Below are 20,888 nucleotides of genomic sequence, written 5' to 3'. Positions count from 1 at the left end.
TGGAAATTTATGAAATAATTTTTTGGCGGGCATTGGGTGAAAAATGAAACTTAAATAGTAGGGAAAAACGTCTTTTAGGACAGACGATTTCTTTTTGAATAAACTTGAAGTACTGATTTTCATTTACAGACATATCTAAAATGACCGTTGATAAGAACTGTATTCATTTCAAGCAAGCACGACTAAATCTACAACCCATCGGCTGTAGGTAGGTAAATTTCCCGTCGTTCTCATTTCGTTCTCACGCAGTTACGCGAGGTGAAAACAAACGTGATCGAACAAGGAGGCCTAGGTACGAAAATGCCGGATGTGACAGGTCGTAAGTAACTCGTTTTCACCCATCCCACTTGATTTCTCATAATTTTCCGTGTGGAATGCCAAGATACATTCCCAACATGAATGTTTCTTGGGAAGACTGCGGTTAGAAATCATTCTGTCAACAATTTATTATAGCAAGAGAAACGGCAATCCCACGTAAAATTACCGTGGGTCGTCTGAGGGATCCGGAAGCTCAAAGACAAAATGACGTACTTTGAGGCTCTATTGCAACCTACACTGTCATTTCGGTTGTGTACTATATGAACCTAGCAACTAGTTGTGTAAAAATATTGAACAAGTTGTGTAATATTTTACACAAGTTGTGTAAAGAACAGTTTACACAACGGGTTGCTAGGTTCATGTAGTACACAACCGTTTGATTTTTACACAACCGAAATAACAGTGTATTGAAAACTTATTACAGATAGTTTGCGAGATAAAATGCAAACAAAAAAGCGAGATGACATACAAAGCAAACAAAATCTCAACCAAAAAAACATGGAACAGTCTTTGACAGTCTAGTCAATAGACAAAAATATCAGGCGACGGCCGTTCGGTGCCATTGAGCATTATCGATTATGAAAAGAGAAGAAAACAAGTTCCGCGCGGATGGGCATTTCACAATCCAGTGAGTCAGCCGGCCGCGTGTGTGTGTGTGTGTGTTGTTGTTTTTTTACCCATGACCTCCAATAAGAATTACACAACAGTGACTGGGTCATAACACATATCACTTCGCGCAGCTGGAGTATTTTTGGAGGCCTATATAAAGAGCCGGGGAGTGGGAGAGCGGAGTTCGGGTTGGCTAATCATCGCGGGCCATCGCTGCAGTGTACGCAGCTGGCGTGACTAGCGTGAACAACGGCGGGGGATATAGCACACTTTGCCCCGTACTAGAGCCCGCACGCACACGGTCACTAAAAAAACTATGGGAGAGCATGCATGATAATGGTAACGAGAAGTAATCCCTATGCAACGAGGGATATCCGGCCCAGACCGATAAGGACCCTATGCAATCAGCCTATTAGTCGGTCTGAACTTGAGCCAAATCCCGGTCTTTCTCATCCCCATGGGACGAGGAATAAAAGCCCCCACATGATCAACTACAAAAAGCCTTTGTTTTTTTCCCAAAGGGATACCGAATTTTTAGATTGGTCCGAGAGTGTAGTCAGTGACAATTGCAAGGCTTCGCTCGTTTTACGATCTTAATGATCGTAGGCCGATGAACAATTTTTTCTCACAAAATGTTTTCAACGAGCAAATTTTGGGTTCACAATTTGAACAGAAAGTCCCTAAACTAAACAGTGTCTTCCTGAAATGACATCACAGCAACAGCAGCCTCATTTGTCCGGAAAAGCATGACAAGTTTTATTGTTTAAAGTTCACTTTTCAATAAGATTAAGCAAAAAGGGATGTCAAATAGTTTCCATGCATTTAAGAGAAGTAGAAAGTTTCACAATATATTCCCAAGTATAAAAATTAATGTCATGAGCCTTTAAAGCGAAAACTTTGTTGGGGAAGACTAAAGCTGGCTGATTCGCAGCTATAGATCATTATCATGTTGCGGCCATCTTGATTTTCTTCCCATTCAAATCAACGTTACCAAAGCGAGGCTGGAAGGAAAAATAGTCTGGTTCCTTTTTGCATAAAAAACATTATCATTCAGTACTGTAATTGGATACAGGGAACATGCCTGAAATGGTGGCAGCATGATAGCGGTCTATTCGTTTAAAGAAGCTGATTATTCAGTCCGTTTCGTAAGAGTTTGTTCAGGTTTTACGACCTTGTGCTCGGCTTGGGGAAGCAGTGAGATGGGTGAAGGGCGTATATCATCTTCTCCGAAGCAAATGATCAAATGTGTTGATGTTTTATCAACTTAATCAATCAGTAAATCGATTCACCAATCAATCAAGATGGCAATCGATAATTACTTTTAATTGGCCAATTCTCGGGACATGATCTTGTCCACCCACGATCTCTCACCAGCCTTGCCATGTCATTAGTCCATAATTGCTACACTTTTTTTGTTTCTCAACGTTTTCTTTCAGGGTAAAAAAAGTTGTCGGCACAGGAAAGAACATTCATTCGCAGGTTTCATCCTCCCGGATCCGAGGCGCTAGGAGAAGGACTCATCCCCGGGATCCGAGGCGCTAGGAAAAGGACTCATCCCCGAGAAACAGACAACTTAAAGGAAAAGGACAATTCCCAAATCAATAAAACAATTAGGCGAGCGATAATAAAGCCCCCCCTGAGACGGCATCTTGTTAGCCGGTCAACTTCAGAGGAAGCCCGGCCCTCTATAAAGTACGAGGTCCGAGTGATCAACACCGGAAGACCGGAACATGGGACCCGTGTCTCACGGGGGAGCATCCGTTGATGAGCCCGCTGTTCAAATTCGGTTGGACAGTCAAAGTTATCGCCGATACAACGATTCTGACAAGTGTTAGGTTTTTTTACGAGCCTTTAATTTGCTATCATTACTTCCTTGTGGCGTAATAAGTAGTAACGACACGGCGACTGCTGTCCGGGCGCATCGGCTGGGGACGGATGACTTTCGTTTCAACACTGGTAGGGTGGGGGTGACATGATGGATGGGTGGATTGGTGTCCCCAGGGGGAAGACAGGGGTGTAAACCTAAAGTCAACTCATCAAGGGTGAGGGTGATTTTAAACAATGCTGACGGGTCAAGGCAATTTCAAATTGGAAAATTGAAAGTTTGTCCAACAATTGCATAAATTGTTCTCCCCTGACAAATTTCGTAGCCGTATACTTGAAGCACAGCTGATTTGATGACAGAGGGGAAGAGGTGTGTATTTTGGGGTGCATACCTATGTTCCCCAATACCTATTTCCCAATACCTGTGTTCCCCAACCATAACGCTAACACTAACCCTAATCCTAAGGATTTTGGGGAACATAATGGTATTTGGGAACATATGTATTTGAGAGCATCGGGTATAGAGCCCATATTTTGCATATATTACATTACAAGGAAAACAACATTTGAACATCGATGCTGCTGGAACTTTTCAGTAATGGAGGAGATTTATATTACTTCATAATGCAAGTATAAATATTTCTTCACCAATAATGTGACATTACGATTACGTGCACGTGAGGAATTGAGGGGGGCTACCCGATGTCCCCCAATACCTATATGTTACCTAATGCCGATGTTCCCCGAAATCCTTAGGGTTGGTGTTAGGGTTAGGGTTAGGGTTGGGGAACATATACGTTTTTGGGAACATAGGTATGGAGGAACATAGGTATGCACCCGGACTTAAGAATGTCAGCAAAAACTCTCCAAATGATGATTCCCTGAATTCTTGTGGAAAAGCTGGAATTCCCATGACAAAAATGCTCCAACTAGAACCGTACCGAGCCCATTTCCGCACTATCATGGTTTATTGTATACGATCAGGAAAGGAATTTCAATTTGATTGTACTCATTCAACGGGGCCATTCTCAATACATAATGGCGGCGCTATTTTTGTGGTTTTTAGGGTATTTACCGCATTTCAGTTATGTTTGCGTAGGACGTCTGTGACCCAGAAACACTTCCCTTTTGGAGGAAATGAATATTCATGACTTATATGCACGAATGATCACATGCAATTTGTGCGAATATGGGTATTTCCACTTTCGTTTGGAGAACAGATCAGCAATGTAGTTTTCACCAAGTAATTGAAAAACATTAAAATCGTTTTGGATTTTTTTAACACCGCTATGACCAATGATTTTTCGAAGAAGGAACCGTTACAATCATTGATTCATTAAGAAGTCATCAATATTTTTCGCAGTTTGTTATAAACAAGTACCAGTTCACAATCGAAATTTCGTCTGTGTTTCTCCTACACAATCTTCTTTTGTTGGATTATTGCGTAAATAAAAATTACCCAACGGATATACGGCAGTTAGTTTATCGTAAACACATTTTTGGAATTTTTCCATATATTCATTGACACGAAACGATTTCGTAATTCCTTGTCAGATCTGTAGTTTTCTGTCACCATCATCAAATATTATTATTAACAAAGTTGTTTTTACGAAACGATTGCGAAGAAACAACGAAACGGTTGTTATTGCGATTGGAGTGACTTCAATTTAGGAAAATGCATTTAAACAGAATTTAAAGGTGATTTATGGCCAGTCTCCTTTTGTTTCTGCTGATGTGTCGCAGACACGGTAAGCTGGAGTCAAGCAAATTGACTCGATAGTTGTCATGGTAATCACACATTGTCATTTGTAATTGAAGCTGACGATTCACTGGCATCCAGGACTCCGCCAGCACGGCGTCGAATGGGAAACATAAAACAGCGAGCTTCGCTTTCCACCTCACTTTAATATTTAAGATTGAATCAACTCTCTTTTTTCAGAAGAGACTTGAAGAAACACATGGCGCCAAGGATGACACAATGGAGCGCATCATAATTGATCTAAGATGAGGAAACAAAGGCCAGGGATCCAGGCGCCGTATTCTGTCTTGCCTCAGCGTCTTTGATTCATTTGACATCCCAGAACTTGTAGGAATATCCCTTCTGGAAATTTGCAGCATCCGGAAGTTTTGGGCAGATGGAACGGTCTAGCTCCCTGACGTTTGCTGCGGGTGTTTTGTCCCGCGTGCGTTAAATCTCCCACCGAAAAATACCGCCTCAACCTATACTGTGCACTCCTTCTAATTTCTGGTTCATGTAAACCCTAAGTGCCCCTTCCCCTCTTCGCTAATTTAATTGTGGAGAAAATTCTACAACAGATGTTTTCGGAGTTTGTTTAAGCAATTTGCGAAATTCGCGATAGCTTCCTCGTGTGTTGCAGGCGATTTATCAAAAATTATACTGCATGTTTGTGGCTTCTTGAGACGACACAGAGATGTAGATGGGTTGGACGAAGTGCGCACGCTCGCACATGCGTGGTAGCGCAGTTCGATAACCCTACTCCTTACCCAGTGTGTATTTTACTAAATTACTCAAATTTCAGACCGATCCTGATGCACGTCCGTCACGAAAACCTAAGACTTGAAAGAGAGATACAAGACAAGTAAACATATGACTTGATTTTAAAATAGACTTGAACGAAGTCTACGCGCCCGACGACTCCATCATAACCCCTACACCATGAACTAAACTTGGCATGGAATGGACTTTTGTACTTTCCGGGGAGGGGTCCGGCATGTTCCAAGGAAGGGTGGGGCAATGTATGGTTTTGTTAATTTTGTCGAAAGTGACAACCACGTGCAAGTATGTTTTCTTCAGAACTATAGGGCCTACATGTACTCAAACGTACACGAATCTTCGCCTAATTGCTTCACTCGTCACACTTGCATCGCATACCTTATCGGCCCTGAATGCTATAAATGCTGAATAATCTACTGCCATGTATTTGCTTATAGACATTTTTTTAATGTAAAAACTAAAGGGTAGATTGGACGTCACTTATTTTGATAAGGTTCACCATTAAGTTCATTGTACTTCATTCAACAAGTGGCAAAACAATTCAGAGTACTGCATGCATCATTCCTATGGGTGAGTTGGTAGTGGAGTTTGCAGGCCTTTAATTTTACACTTCATTTAAACCCCAGGTCAACTGATGCACTGTGGGACAAAAGAAAATCTCACAGGTAAAGCCTCAATTAACTCAGTCATCACGTTTGAATTCTAAGCACTCTTGGGTTGCTTTCTAGCTCCATGTTGTAACTGTGCCTGTCACATCTGCGCATGCGCTTGCGTTGTCAAGGCCGCCATTTTGATTAACACAAAGATACCCCGAAGGTAATACAACGTTGAAAATAGGTGAAAGTATGTTACGCGATGACATATGTGATACTTTGAGCTGGACAAATTTTGGCTTTTAGAATTTTTAATGGAAAAATTACCAGCTCGATAAGCACAGATTTCCGTCCGACAACATCCGGGACCTCGAGACATGCTGTGCACGTGTGCTGGCCCCCAAAAATAGCAAGCCATGTCTGTTAACACCCTGGTTAGGTCGAGGTCCCCTTGCATGTTACCCTTCTCGGATCGAAGGATACAGATGTTGCCTTGTTGGCGTTAGGTCATTACTAAGCATTTCACTTGTCAGAGGTGAGATGTTTTTCTCTGTCAGCCGCTGCGAACCACCTTTCTAAATTGAAGGGCGTGGGGTAAAGGTAGTACTTGATTTGGGGGAAGGGACTTTTCTTCCTTTGTGGTCAACATAAACGCAACAGGCAGCGGCAACACACCAACATGAACAGCAGATGCTCTGCTGTCCTGCAATAAGATATCGGAAAAAGAAAAAAAGGGACGGACAACATGAAGTGCTGAAATGGCAGTATTTTTAAGCTTCAAAACTGTAGCAGCAGATGATATCAAAAGCCGCTAAGTGTGAACATTATCGTGATCGATTTCACCACCACCAGCTCAGTCATCATCACCAACCTTACTACTATCACCATCAGATCACCATCACCACAACACCTGGCTCACTCACCACCGTCATCAACATCACCACCACAATCACCATACTATCACCATATCATCAACATCACAATCACCACTATTACCTCCAAAGCCACATCACATCACCTCCATCACAACATTACCATCACCATCATCATCATATTACCACCATCATAATCACCAACTACAATATTACCATCACAACCACCAACACCATTATGAATTCCACCACCAATGCCAATTCCACTATATCATCACAATCACTATCATCTTGAGCATCATAACAAGTATCATGAAGCAGCAACATGTTACAGCATGCTTCTTTAACCACGGACCAGTTATGCTCACATCAAACAACACTCCCGCAGTAAACCTACAATCCTGGCCAAATCTCGCTGGGCCCCCAACCCCCCGGCTCACGTTCAATGTTGTCTCTCATTGCGCGATGTGTGCTCCATCAGCTGGAGAGAACAACATTGACCGGGGGAGCGGGGGAGTGGGTGACCGTGGCAGGCTCAGGAAGTGTCCCAACCATTTTGGCCGGGATTGTAGCACCAACAATTGACTACAGATCCTACAACCTTCATCTCTATATCAACACGACACTGCCACCACAGCTGCAATTATCACCTTCATGACCTTCGTGTCACTCATGTCCAAGGACAGTCCCCCAACGTGTCACCATCTTCACCGTCATTACCGTCATCGTCACTTGACTAAACACAACTTTGCTCCAGACTGTTACAGAAATAGAATCATAACCTGGCAGACTCTAATCTTGACCTGTGTCTGGCATTGTCAGTCATGAAGGATTGCTCTTAAATCTCAGACACAACGGGATGAAGAAAGAGTGAAATTGATTCTGATAGCGCCAAGGTCGCAGTCTTTGTGACTAATAGTCTTCAAGGAGCCGTAAAACATAGGACATACAAGGGCGGATCAAGGGGGAGGGGGGCAACGGGGGTGACGTCGCAATAAAGGCAGGCACTGCGTACACCACCATCTTTTCCTCAAAAACATTTGGTTAAAGTGGTCATAAACTGCCTCAGATCGCACCACAGAGCATCTAGAATCCAACAATTTTTCGAGCCTCACGCCGTAATTTTTGGGACCCACTTTTTGGGGGACCAACATTTTGTTTTGGCCCCCCCCCCAAAAAAAAATGTGTTCTGGATCCGCCCTTGAGGACCTATTGTGTGCAAATATCCATACCTCTTTAACTGTTTGCAACTAATGGGAAACCTCTTCACTGTTTATGGTTTAAATATTTTGAATATACTTTAAATATTTTACCTCTTAATTACCTTCTAAAAAAGTATTACCAATATGCATTTACGAAATGACCATGGCCATCAGTTACGGTTTTAAAAATGATGCAGCATTGTACCCTCTCGTTTTTTTACACCAGTGTCCTGGCCCCTTGGATCAGCCCCTTGGGAGGAAAAAGATCTGGCATGTTGACAACTTAGTGAATCTCCTTTCTACAATTTTTGAAGACATGGAAACCTCACGGTGTCTGGGCCACGCCCCTGCGGGATGCTCTCAGATAAGTCTGTCTGATGATTAAATGTTCATTCTTTTCTTCAGAGATGCTACAGAAACAATGCCGCCCACGCTCTTGCAGATCGTTTTGAAAGATAGCAGTAACATTAGTTTTGAATGGCTTTGCGCAACATCTATGGAAGTCCAACCGGGGGCCCTTTTTTTGTTTTTACCTTTTTTGGGATTTCAGGACGTGGAGATCATGTGGAACTGTCTGATCATTCTAAACAGAAACTGCACGTTTCCCTGTCGAAAGCTGTTCCCAATTCTAAAATTAACTTGACCAGCATTGAACCCATCCTACGTGCTAAATGTACGGTTTGAGATTTTTTTTTGTCGTTGATACGGAAATCTGACAGGGTCGTTCCGGTGGTTGCAATCCATGAATGTTGCAATAAACCACTCGCTGCATTCCAGTCCTACACACGAGGAACGTGAACTCGTGTGACGTCAGTCGATAAACCCTAGCAAACAATGGACCGGTTGCCTAGTTACCAAGTTGAGATCATATTTTTGTGTTCGCCTTGTGGTTTTTCGAACTACGTGAAACTATGCTACAAATTGGCAATGCCGCACTTGTTGCTTTAGCACTCGGTGACGAAATGAATTACTTTTGTTCAGCCGGCTTTTGTTGGAGTTTTATAACTTACTGAGGTGTTGTACATGGGAATATAGCTAAAGATCAAGGCTTTTGTTTATAGTATACAGGTCGGATGAGTTAAAAAAAAAAAAAAAAAAAAAAAAAAGGAAACCCAAATGGTAGGCGCCCCCTATTTTTTTATTATTTTTTTTTTTACAGAAGTTCTGCGTGTAGCGCGTTCAAGATCTAGGATGTAAAAGCCCAATTAATAAGCTTTATTTTAGTAAAAGCATCGTTCATATCGCTCATGTACTTTTCTAGTCATGGACTTTTAAACACAAACACAGTTTTACAATTTTGTCCACGGATCACAATAAATAAAGGTAAGTGATATTTCAGCAAAACGAAAAGAATTCACATATATATATATATATATAAAAAATACATCAGAACACTCTCATAACCATGATAACTGGCAATTATCATAACCTTTATTTAAACACCTTCTGCTTCCAATGATAAAACAACATGCTCTTCAATGTCAAGAGTTTCTAGTCTTGCCCTGCCTTCTATACTTGGCTACCCGGAGACTTATGGGATTATTCTGATATCGTTTTCATGATACGACATGGTTTCATTTTACTGAAATATCACGTACCTCAAATGTGATCCGTGGACAAAATTTTAAAACTGTGTTTGTGTTCAAAATTCCATAACTCAAAAAGTACATGAGTGATTTGAATGATTCTTGTACCAAAAGAAAGCTTATTAATTGGGCCTTTACAAACTAGATCTGGAAAGCGCTACATGCAGAACTTCTCTACAAAATAGGGGGCGCCATTTGGGTTTCCTCCTTTTTTTTACTCACCCTGTACATTGCAAGTTTGTAGGAATATGAATGTTGGACACAAAAATGACATTGTTATGCAAGAAATTTACAATAAGGCCTATCTGCGAAAGGAATCCAACGTATTTTCGGCATCAATAAAACGAATTCCTTCCATTATCAAAGGCAGTCATTTGTTCAGGCTGATATTGGAGCACCTTACATTTCTATATTTATCGTATTTATTTATCTAGGCTATGTCCATCCAATGTCGGATGTAGCCCTCCTCGTGGTCCTTCAAAGTTGACCTGTGTTCTGCTTTCTCGCCCATGTCGTTCCTATGAAAGCTGTGAGGTCATCCCTCCATCTTCTTTTTGGGGGCCTGCCTTTTCTTCTTTATCCTGTCCTTGGTTGCCATTCTGACAAACTTTTTGTCCACCTGTTGTCATTTCTACGACTAGTGCCCATCCCATCTCCACTTTGACTCTTCGATCTTCGTGTTGACATACTCAACTCCAGTTTGCTGTCTAATGACAGTACATCTCTCTTTGTCTCGAAGTGAGACGTGTAGCATATTTCTATATACATGTACCTGTATAAATCAGGAAAGGGGACGTAACCTAGCAGTGATTTTCTGCCCTTTATCCAGGAAAGACAAATGTTCAGCGTCAGACAACCTGAGCCAGAAAACCAACATCGTGGAGTCAGACCATCGAAACTACATAAAATGGGTTATCCCGCTGTTACGGCGGGCCATTTAATACCGCATTTCATGGTAATGATTTTTCGAATGGGATCGTTTTGTGTTTATGCACCCCAGGGAGCATGGATCGGTTTTAGGGACTCGACCTCCAAAACCGGTAAGTCTGCGATAGCTGCATGGAATGCACTGTGTCCAGCACAAAGAAAATGAAAAGAGACACCTTCGGTGAAGATTGAATGTCAAGTAATACAACTGAGCGCACTGTGCAGTTGTGTCGTCATCCGCAGGGTCATCCGGTGCGCATCCAGGGTAGGCTACCGGTACAACTGGCGAGAGGCCAAAGCCAAGGCCGGGGCAAATCGGCTATGGAAAGAGAAAATGAAAATGATGGGGAAAAAAGCTAAGTATATCCTGAATGAAGAAATGAAAATAACAGAATTCTGACTGTGTGTAGTTGGAGACCAAATCAATTAAGTTTGCAGTATGGAGTTGAGGGACGGTGCAATTTCATTTAGAAAGCCTATACCTTAAGTTAATTTGAGGGGATTTTTTTTTATCAGAACGCGATTGTCATGAATGGTTGCCAAAACTGACGATAGGTCTGGAGTAGGTCTATGTGCGTTGCAACCGGGCGTTCTCATATTAACCCTAACCTCCCCAACCCATTAAACACCATCGGCATGTTTGGTAGAATCTTTCAGGATGGGTGCAGTACCCTAAATTGGCACTCTTTTACATTGGGTTGGGAACACCTCCAGAATCGAAGTCAAAAATATGTGTGTGCAGTTTCCAATACGGTGTTGGACTTTGCCAGGATGGGTATGGTTCCTAGTAAATTATGCTAGGGAGTTGATAGCAGGTACCATTAGTAAAGGTATGGTATTAACAGTGCTTAACCGTAACCTTCCCAAATCCTCCAAAATCCTCTTTGCAAAATGGAGGATTTTGCAGGATTGAGGCTACATGGCAAAAGTGTGTTACTGATTTCAGAGGATGTACTGTGTCAAGGTCTTGGGCCAGACCTTGTGTTGTTTTGCTCAGCATTGCATAAATTTAAGCCTATATTATACTTGAAATCCTCGGCTGTGCTCCAGGATGTCACTGGCTCTGCCTCAACATTTAACATAGACAACTATCGTTTCCCTCATATCGACTTCAGTTCTAGATACTTCTGAGTTTGAACAGTGCTGAAGACTGAACGGGAAGCGACTGATTTAGCTGCTAGAGCGTCAGCTTGCCAAAAAAAAAAGTACATTAAAACGGGCTACATTGCCTGCTAGTGCTCGAGATCTCTTTAACAAAACGAAATACACAAAATGGTTGCCTAATGTCCCCAGACTTTCTATGACCTTATTAAAACAATGGAAGCAAGCGCTGACGGTAGTTACAACAACACAACAAAGAAACTCGCAGAAACTCACGTAGGTTTGCAAGCGATGACGGTTTTCGTCTGACACATAACGTGTTTTTGGAAGCCTTCCAAAACACCAACCAATGCTCGCTTAGCTTCCAGCAATGTAAGATGTAAGGCTTTTACTTTTCCCCAAAAAAAGTCCTGCTCTAGGGGAACGAAACAGGACGCCGAATGAAAATAGTTCTTGGTGTTTTATCTGTCAGTGCAGAGGCGACCGTGATCTTGACAGGAAGCACATACGCAGGTTTAGGTTCACTGAGAAAAAGAAGGTAAAATGCCTCAAAACGAAAGTTCCCTATTAAACAATTAAATGCGTGTCTTTGTAAGTTCTTAACCAATCAATTAACAAGTGTCGTCAAGTTCTTAATTGATCAATTAACAAGTGTCTTTGGTGTCACCCTTGCATTCAAAAGTTGCTTGGCAATGCTCTGAGCTCAAACGCAAAATGATTCATTATGGCGGAAGTTACTCTGCTCTACATCTGGCGAACATATTGCGGATTTCGATCTAGAATTGGTTGGCAAAACGCCTACTCATGTGCGTGAGGGGACTTCACGACAACTTGACAGATGATAAATGTAGCAAATGTTGGGTGCAAGCTTCTAGCGCCCTCCCGTGATGTTCCTGACATTATAACAACAAAACAGGCTGGTAATGGGGCTTACAGTAGGTATTTCCCAAAGCTCGGCTTCGTTTTTGGTACCGGCTTCATCTCTGTCTCACAAACTTGGAGGCCTTCACAGAATGGAAGTTCTCTCAACTTTGGCCTGATTGAGATCTTGAGCTTATATCAAGCTGGAGTACAGAGCCAGAAGGCCCAAAATTCCTGAATCCTAGGCTGGAAACAAAGACGAGGTATAGGGAATACCCCCAAAAGGTGTTTGATATGCAAACCTATAACTAGAAGGGCACATAGCCCTCTAGTTTGTGCAAAAGATTGTATAGCATTCCGTTTTGAACTAATTGAGAATTTGCATCCTCGTGACATTATCAGATCCGCCATTTTGCATGGACGTCTAGCGTGTTCGATCGATCGTACAGTACATTGTACAATGCACTTTGCGTAACGTGCATGTTCTGCGGTATTGTCACGGTCAATATCTGATTTTTTTTCCCCAAAAGGTAATGGGTTAACCCCCACGAAATGAACAGAAAATGAAAGATGGTGAAATAAGCTTTAATTTGATATGTGTCTCAAACACTTTGGAGAATTGTGAGTATTTTTCCCCTGAATTTCGGAAGTGGGCGTATTGATCACCGGGGTCTATGGCAGTTTATTTACTATTCTGCAACAGTAGACGTCCAATATGGCGGACGTGTGGGTGACCACTGACCTGTGACGTCATGTGAGATTCCTCAATTGAGGAGCCTTTTTAAAAGCCTCACAATTGCTGATCGAATTTCTTATTACAACATCCATCAGTACATCATGACAATTATTTTCCATACCTCAGGCCACTGATAACCCTCGTAAAAAAAATCCCTCTCAATCTCAACAAAGTCTGCTGCATTTCGCCTTCTCATGTCTCCAAAGTCTCGCGGGAACAGAACCCCAAACAAACAAGCAAGTCGTCTGACGATGACGTGAATTTACGACCCATTCAGACGAAATTAAGTGTGTGTGTTTCCAATCAAAAACCTGTTGAGCGAAACATGATCTTGAACTCGCTGCAAGGCAAACACGCATTCCTCAAACCCGATTATTGGAGTGACTTCATCCTCCCCCTCCAGTCATAAAAGTACAGGTCATCGGCATTCATTGTTGAATCCTAGAAACCACAACAAACTACGGAATTTAGCGGTAAGTAGTCCCACGCGCAACTCATCAACCCACGCCGGTACCTGGTGGATTTCCCGGGGCATCTCGGAGTTTTCCTTTTCACGCGTAAGCCAAGAGGGGATGCATGCACTGCCTGAGGACGTCCCACTTAGGTGGGCAGACGAAAACTGAAGATGCAAGAAAGTGAGATGTGTGTTGCCATAGTGACAAAGCAATTACGGACAGGCGAAGTTTTGTTTTCAGTGTGTGGGGTCTGTACAGTTCCTTGAGAAGAACACGACCACTCAAGTAAGGTGATACTTGAAAACAACGGTCATCCGTTTTGAAGTCGCTTTCCTTTTCGATTAATGAAGGGCATGTACAACCATGGAGCTATAAACACATAAACATGTGTTTATAGCTCCATAATACAACTCAAACTCAAGGTTTTATGCAGAGGTGTTTGTAGAGATTTTCTGAAATGTTGCCTGCTTGACATTACCTGATCCAACAACTGAATTTGCAAATGCAAGATTTTCTGGGTCTTTTTCTCGAAACGTTTGCTTTGTTTTCAGCTCCAACCTTTGTGGTAAACGAATCTGCATACATACCAAAGGGACATAGGTTGCATAATATTAAGCAGATTCGATCAGAAACTAATTTTAAATTTCGAAGACAAGCTAGTCAACGGTGTTTTTTTTTTTTTTATAAAATAATGGTTGTGGACTATTTAAGTCCAGCACACAGAGTCCTGTTGAGTACCTGGATCAACAGGGAATCATGCCAGGTTCGCAAGAGATACTTGATCCTACTTCCTAGTTTGAATTCGCTGTTACACTTCTTTATAATAATATTCAGGAGCAGGCGCAAGGTACGTCATGAATCAAAAACCTATTAACCAATATTCTTTATTAAATCGAACTTGATTATAGCTGTTCAAAAGGAAGGGGAAAAAATTCTGGCACACTCCCTTTAATGTGTGCCATTAGGATCCCATTAGTTCTGGATGCCGACACGTTCCTTAAGCAGGCCACTGGGACCCGAGTGCTTGATCTCAGTGTCAAGTTCAATGGATTTATTTACATCTTGCACCTGTCGTACAGCTGACAAATTAATGACTCAACGGCAGGAGGTGAAAGACCTCGCTAGCATGCAAGCCTATAACGCAACCATGCTATGCACTAGTGTGTAAAATCTGCACTGAGTAACGAGTGCTCTCAGTCCCCAAAACTTCGCGAGACGACAAGAGTTGCGAGAACTGGCGCGAGAACTCCGGACTTTGCGGTCACTGCATCAGCAATTTGTATCTTAAACATTCTTAACGCTGCAAGCTAATAAAATATGGAGAGATAATTGACTTCGCTGCTTTCAGCATGATGTAAATTTCGTGGGTGTAAAGACATAGACAACATTATCAAGGAACCAGCCATTGGATATCACGTGCATGTGTAAATTTGTATCATTTTCATAATACAGACCATAGTCGACACTCATTAGAGGTTCTCTTAGCTTTGCTATAGAGTCTGTTGACATGAAATGTGACTAAAACAGTTTTCCATTTCAGTTTCAGTAAAGGCCCTTTCTAACGCCTTGCTGCCGGTTTTTTTTTGGTCTGTAAATGTTAAGGCCTATGCATGCAATGACCTTCGTAAAAAAGTACGTCATCGACTTAGACTCATCGGAAAATGTTTTAGCCTCGAATTTCGGTCACGTGCCACTTGAGGGCGCTGCAGGACAGGAAGCCAATTTCGATTTGTTGAAATGACCTGGTAGACCTTTAGGATTGACAGGTCCCGGGCATCACCGAATAGCACAAGCTGCTTCGTCATGAACGTGCACTGCAACCTGCTTATCTGTGATCAAGACATGAGGGGGGGAATGGCACAATTCTGCCAGGAATTCCAGCTAGGTATACAGGGATCGAAACCCGAATCAATCGTTTTCAATTTCCTTAAATGCAGTGATTGAAATATTAGCCGGAAATACATCTGAGCTTGAGTTACGTGGGTATGGTTAAGGCCTTTTTTTTACTGGCAGGTTTGTTGCAACGTGCTCTCAAATATTTACTCCAAATTTGTACGGAATGTCGACATGATTGTAATTATCGATAAGGACTTTCGGGACGTTGGGAATATTGTGTCTGTGTGTGAAAAGCGGCCATGTCAGTTCAATGCAAGAGCCCGATAACAAAGTGAACTGACGACCTAGTACTGAGTTTCAGACAAACCGTCTGGTATTTGTGAAAACATTTGCAAACATCAAAAAACAAAAGCACCAAATCGTTATGAAATACCTTTACTAGACTGTTAGTGAATAATAGTGTCAAGCATCCTGTAAAATCATAGCATTCCCTGGTGTGCTGCCATTTTAAAGAAAAACGGATTTTTTATGTATAGATTTCCAACGATGGTCGGCGGACAATAATTGTTGGAAAAAAAATGACTTTTTGTTTAATACTGCCCCAATTTACCATATTTAATTAGTCCACATTTTGCTTGCACTCGGGTACACATGCATGAACGGATGCAAGTCTTTTGGTCTGATTCCCTGACTTGACAATCTATAAACTCCTCCGTTTCGTCTAAAGTACGGTAAGGGAACCAGACTACAAGAACAGCATTTTTCCTGGTTTTCCCAGCTTTTATGAACAAAACTGTAGACAGGTCCGTGTATAAACATTTGCTATAAAATACTTACCCCCAAATACATTCTGGAAATTACAGCAAAAGCAAGTGTTGTATATTCTAGAAATCATGAGATTGCTCTACTTATAAGCTTGATCTCGCTTAGGGCTGAAACGAGCCCCACAAGATATCAAACACGATAAAGTGTTCTCGCTTGCTTCATACAAATTCGAAAATGTCATTACTCAGATTCATCCCTATTTCTTTTTCTTCATTTGGAACGGATCCTTTTTGTGCGTAGGCCCTGTGGGTTTAAACAGCTAGACGCTGCATAGAGCCGACATGGTATCGGCGTAAAATATTCGTTTATTATTTACTGGGAGGCTTGTAGCATGATGCAAGTGCATCCTCGTTTTGGTTAAAACATAGGTGGGCTGTAGTGGACCGCCAACAATTCAGTGATCCTGTTCAAGCGTTACATTCACTGTGTGGACATCCGAACAAAAGATGTCCACAGGTAGCAGTTGGACGTTGTGTGGACTTGCCCACGTCCACACAATGTTTCACCCTCTCTAGAAAACAGGTTTGAAGGCATTAGGGTTCGGTTTATCCGTGGCAAAATGAAGAGAAACACGAAAGGTATCGTAGAAAAAAAATGGGTTGAAAGAGTTTTCACAGTGTGAGTAAAATGAGTTCTTAACTACACGAAAACAAATGAATTTCCACACTAGTCTCACTAGGTATGTAACGTAAACATGGGTGTGCCAGCGGGTACACTCATACAAACTTCGGTTGGTCCACTGTTTGATGTCGTCTTCCCATTTCCTACGCTGACGTCCACGGGCACACCTCCCTTCCTTGAATCTCTCGAGCAATGCTCTTTTAGAATGAATACGCGTCTCTTTATGTGACCACAGTATTTAGGTTTCCTTATAAACGTTGATGACTGACAGACGCTCCTTTTCAACCCAAACTGTTCCATAACATCCTCGTCCGTTTTTCTTTGTCCATGCAATGCATGTCATATTCATCTAAAAAAAAAAAACACATCTCAAATGGCTCAAGACTGGCTTCTATACCTTTTTACTGTTCAAGTTTCTGATCCATATAGCAGAAGTGACAATCTTGTGGCGTATGATTCTGTTTGTTCTGAGTTGAAGAAGGTTGCCTAACTTCTTGTCAGCTATCCCCGGGTCCCTACTGGCAATCCAAGATGGCACTCATGAACGGTACATTAACTGATTGCGGAATAGCCGTCTTATATGGAATTCTGTTCTGGAGAATATTGCCGTTAAAAAGAAATAATGCGTCAATATTTAGGGGCAAAATGTCTCAAAATATTAACGTTTTCTTCAAAGATATTGTTATTTTGCCCAAATCTTCAAAATCATAGCTTTCTCAATACTGAATGGTACTCTCCTTCCATCAAGAGTCATTTCTGCGAAGTTTGAAGAAAAGTCATTTTTTTGGCCAAATTTGATCAAAAATGTAAGGTTAACCCCTTGCACTTTTATTAATTTTTGTCAAAAAATGAAATTGCTCCGAACATTCTGGAAAGATGCCTAGATCCCAAGACTGCATTCCCTTTAAATTTCATTAGAAAATTGCCTCAAAATTTCGGTACAAAATCAGTCAAAATTATTTTTTCAAATGTTGCTTATTTTTGCCCAAATCTTAGAAATTGTAGCTGTCGCAATATTGAGTGATACTCCCCTTCCATCAAGAGTCACTTCTGCGAAGTTTGAAGAAAAATCATTTTTCGGCCAAATTTGATCAAAAATGTAAGGCTAACCCCTTGCTCCAAACTTTCTGGAAAGATGCTAGAGGGACCCTAGAACGCATTTCCACTCGATTTCTGGAGAAAATTGCGTTTAAAAGTAAAACAATGCGTCCAAAATTATAAATGTTTTGTTGAAAACTTCCTTATTTTTCCCAAAATCTTCAAAACTAAAGCTGTCTTAATATTCTACGATACTCCCCTTCCATCAACAGTCATTTCTGCGAAGTTTGAAGAAAAGTTATTATTGGCCAAATTTGATCAAAAATGTAAGGTTAACCCCTTGCACTTTTTTCAATTTTGGCCAAAGAATGAAATTGCTCCAAACTTTCTGCAAAGATGCCAAAGGGACCCTAGAACGCATTCCCATTCACATTCTGGAGAAAATTGCCTTTAAAAAGAAATAATGCGTCAATATTTTGGGGTAAAGTCTGTCAAAATTATTAATGTTTTCTTCAAAAATTTCTTATTTTTCCCCAAATCTTCAAAACTAAAGCTGTCTCAATATTGAATGATGCTCCCCTTCCATCAACAGTCATTTCTGCGAAGTTTGAAGAAAAGTAATTTTTTGACCAAATTTGATCAAAAATGTAAGGTGTTAACCTTACATTTTTTATCAAATTTGCACTTTTTTCAATTTTGGCCCAAAAATGAAATTGCTCCAAACTTTCTGGAAAGATGCCAGAGGGACCCTAGAACGCATTTCCACTCGATTTCTGGAGAAAATTGCCTTTAAAAAGAAATAATGCGTCCATATTTTGTGGGAAAATCTCTCAAAATTATTAATGTTTTCTGCAAAATTTGCTTATTTTTCCTTAAATCTTCAAAACTAAAGCTGTCTCAATATTGAATGATGCTCCCCTTTCATCAACAGTCATTTCTGCGAAGTTTGAAGAAAAGTCATTTTTTGACCAAATTTGATCAAAAATGTAAGGTTAACCCCTTACACTTTTTTCAATTTTGGCCAAAAAATGAAATTGCTCCAAACTTTCTGGAAAGATGCTAGAGGGACCCTAGAACGCATTTCCACTCGATTTCTGGAGAAAATTGCCTTTAAAAAGAAATAATGCGTCCCTATTTTGTGGGAAAATCTCTCAAAGTTATTACTGTTTTGTTCAAAAATTCCTTATTTTCCCCAAAATCTTCAAAACTAAAGCTGTCTTAATACTCTACGATACTCCCCTTCCATCAACAGTTATTTCTGCGAAGTTTGAAGAAAAGTCATTTTTTGACCAAATTTGATCAAAAATGTAAGGTTAACCCCTTGCACTTTTTTCAATTTTGGCCAAAAAATGAAATTGCTCCAAACTTTCTGGAAAGATGCCAGAGGGACCCTAGAACGCATTTCCACTCGATTTCAGGAGAAAATTGCCTTTAAAAAGAAATAATTCGTCAATATTTTGGGGTAAAGTCTGTCAAAATTATTAATGTTTTCTTCAAAAATTTCTTATTTTTCCTCAAATCTTCAAAACTAAAGCTGTCTCAATATTGAATGATGCTCCCCTTCCATCAACAGTCATTTCTGCGAAGTTTGAAGAAAAGTAATTTTTTGACCAAATTTGATCAAAAATGTAAGGTTAACCCCTTGGACTTTTTTCAATTTTGGCCCAAAAATGAAATTGCTCCAAACTTTCTGGAAAGATGCTAGAGGGACCCTAGAACGCATTTCCACTCGATTTCTGGAGAAAATTGCCTTTAAAAAGAAATAATGCGTCCATATTTTGTGGGAAAATCTCTCCAAATTATTAATGTTTTCTGCAAAATTTGCTTATTTTTCCCTAAATCTTCAAAACTAAAGCTGTCTCAATATTGAATGATGCTCCCCTTTCATCAACAGTCATTTCTGCGAAGTTTGAAGAAAAGTTATTTTTTGACCAAATTTGATCAAAAATGTAAGGTTAACCCCTTACACTTTTTTCAATTTTGGCCAAAAAATGAAATTGCTCCAAACTTTCTGGAAAGATGCTAGAGGGACCCTAGAACGCATTTCCACTCGATTTCTGGAGAAAATTGCCTTTAAAAAGAAATAATGCGTCCCTATTTTGTGGGAAAATCTCTCAAAGTTATTACTGTTATGTTCAAAAATTCCTTATTTTTCCCAAAATCTTCAAAACTAAAGCTGTCTTAATACTCTACGATACTCCCCTTCCATCAACAGTTATTTCTGCGAAGTTTGAAGAAAAGTCATTTTTTGACCAAATTTGATCAAAAATGTAAGGTTAACCCCTTGCACTTTTTTCAATTTTGGCCAAAAAATGAAATTGCTCCAAACTTTCTGGAAAGATGCCAGAGGGACCCTAGAACGCATTTCCACTCGATTTCTGGAAAAAATTGCCTTTAAAAAGAAATAATGCGTCCATATTTTGGGGTAAAGTCTGTCAAAATTATGAATGTTTCTTCAAAAATTTCTTATTTTTCCCCAAATCTTCAAAACTAAAGCTGTCTTAATATTCTACGATACTCCCCTTCCATCAACAGTCATTTCTGCAAAGTTTGAAGAAAAAGTTATTTTTTGGCCAAATTTGATCAAAAATGTAAGGTTAACCCCTTGCACTTTTCTCAATTTTGGCCAAAAAATAAATTTGCTCCAAACTTTCTTGAAAGATGCCAGAGGGACCCTAGAACGCATTTCCACTCGATTTCAGGAGAAAATTGCCTTTAAAAAGAAATAATTCGTCAATATTTTGGGGTAAAGTCTGTCAAAATTATTAATGTTTTCTTCAAAAATTTCTTATTTTTCCCCAAATCTTCAAAACTAAAGCTGTCTCAATATTGAATGATGCTCCCCTTCCATCAACAGTCATTTCTGCGAAGTTTGAAGAAAAGTAATTTTTTGACCAAATTTGATCAAAAATGTAAGGTTAACCCCTTGCACTTATTTCAATTTTGGCCCAAAAATGAAATTGCTCCAA

The sequence above is a fragment of the Patiria miniata genome, unplaced genomic scaffold, assembly GCF_015706575.1.
Source record: "Patiria miniata isolate m_02_andy unplaced genomic scaffold, ASM1570657v1 HiC_scaffold_3, whole genome shotgun sequence".
Lineage (NCBI taxonomy): Eukaryota > Metazoa > Echinodermata > Asteroidea > Valvatida > Asterinidae > Patiria > Patiria miniata.
Note: the sequence above shows the minus strand (reverse complement) of the source record.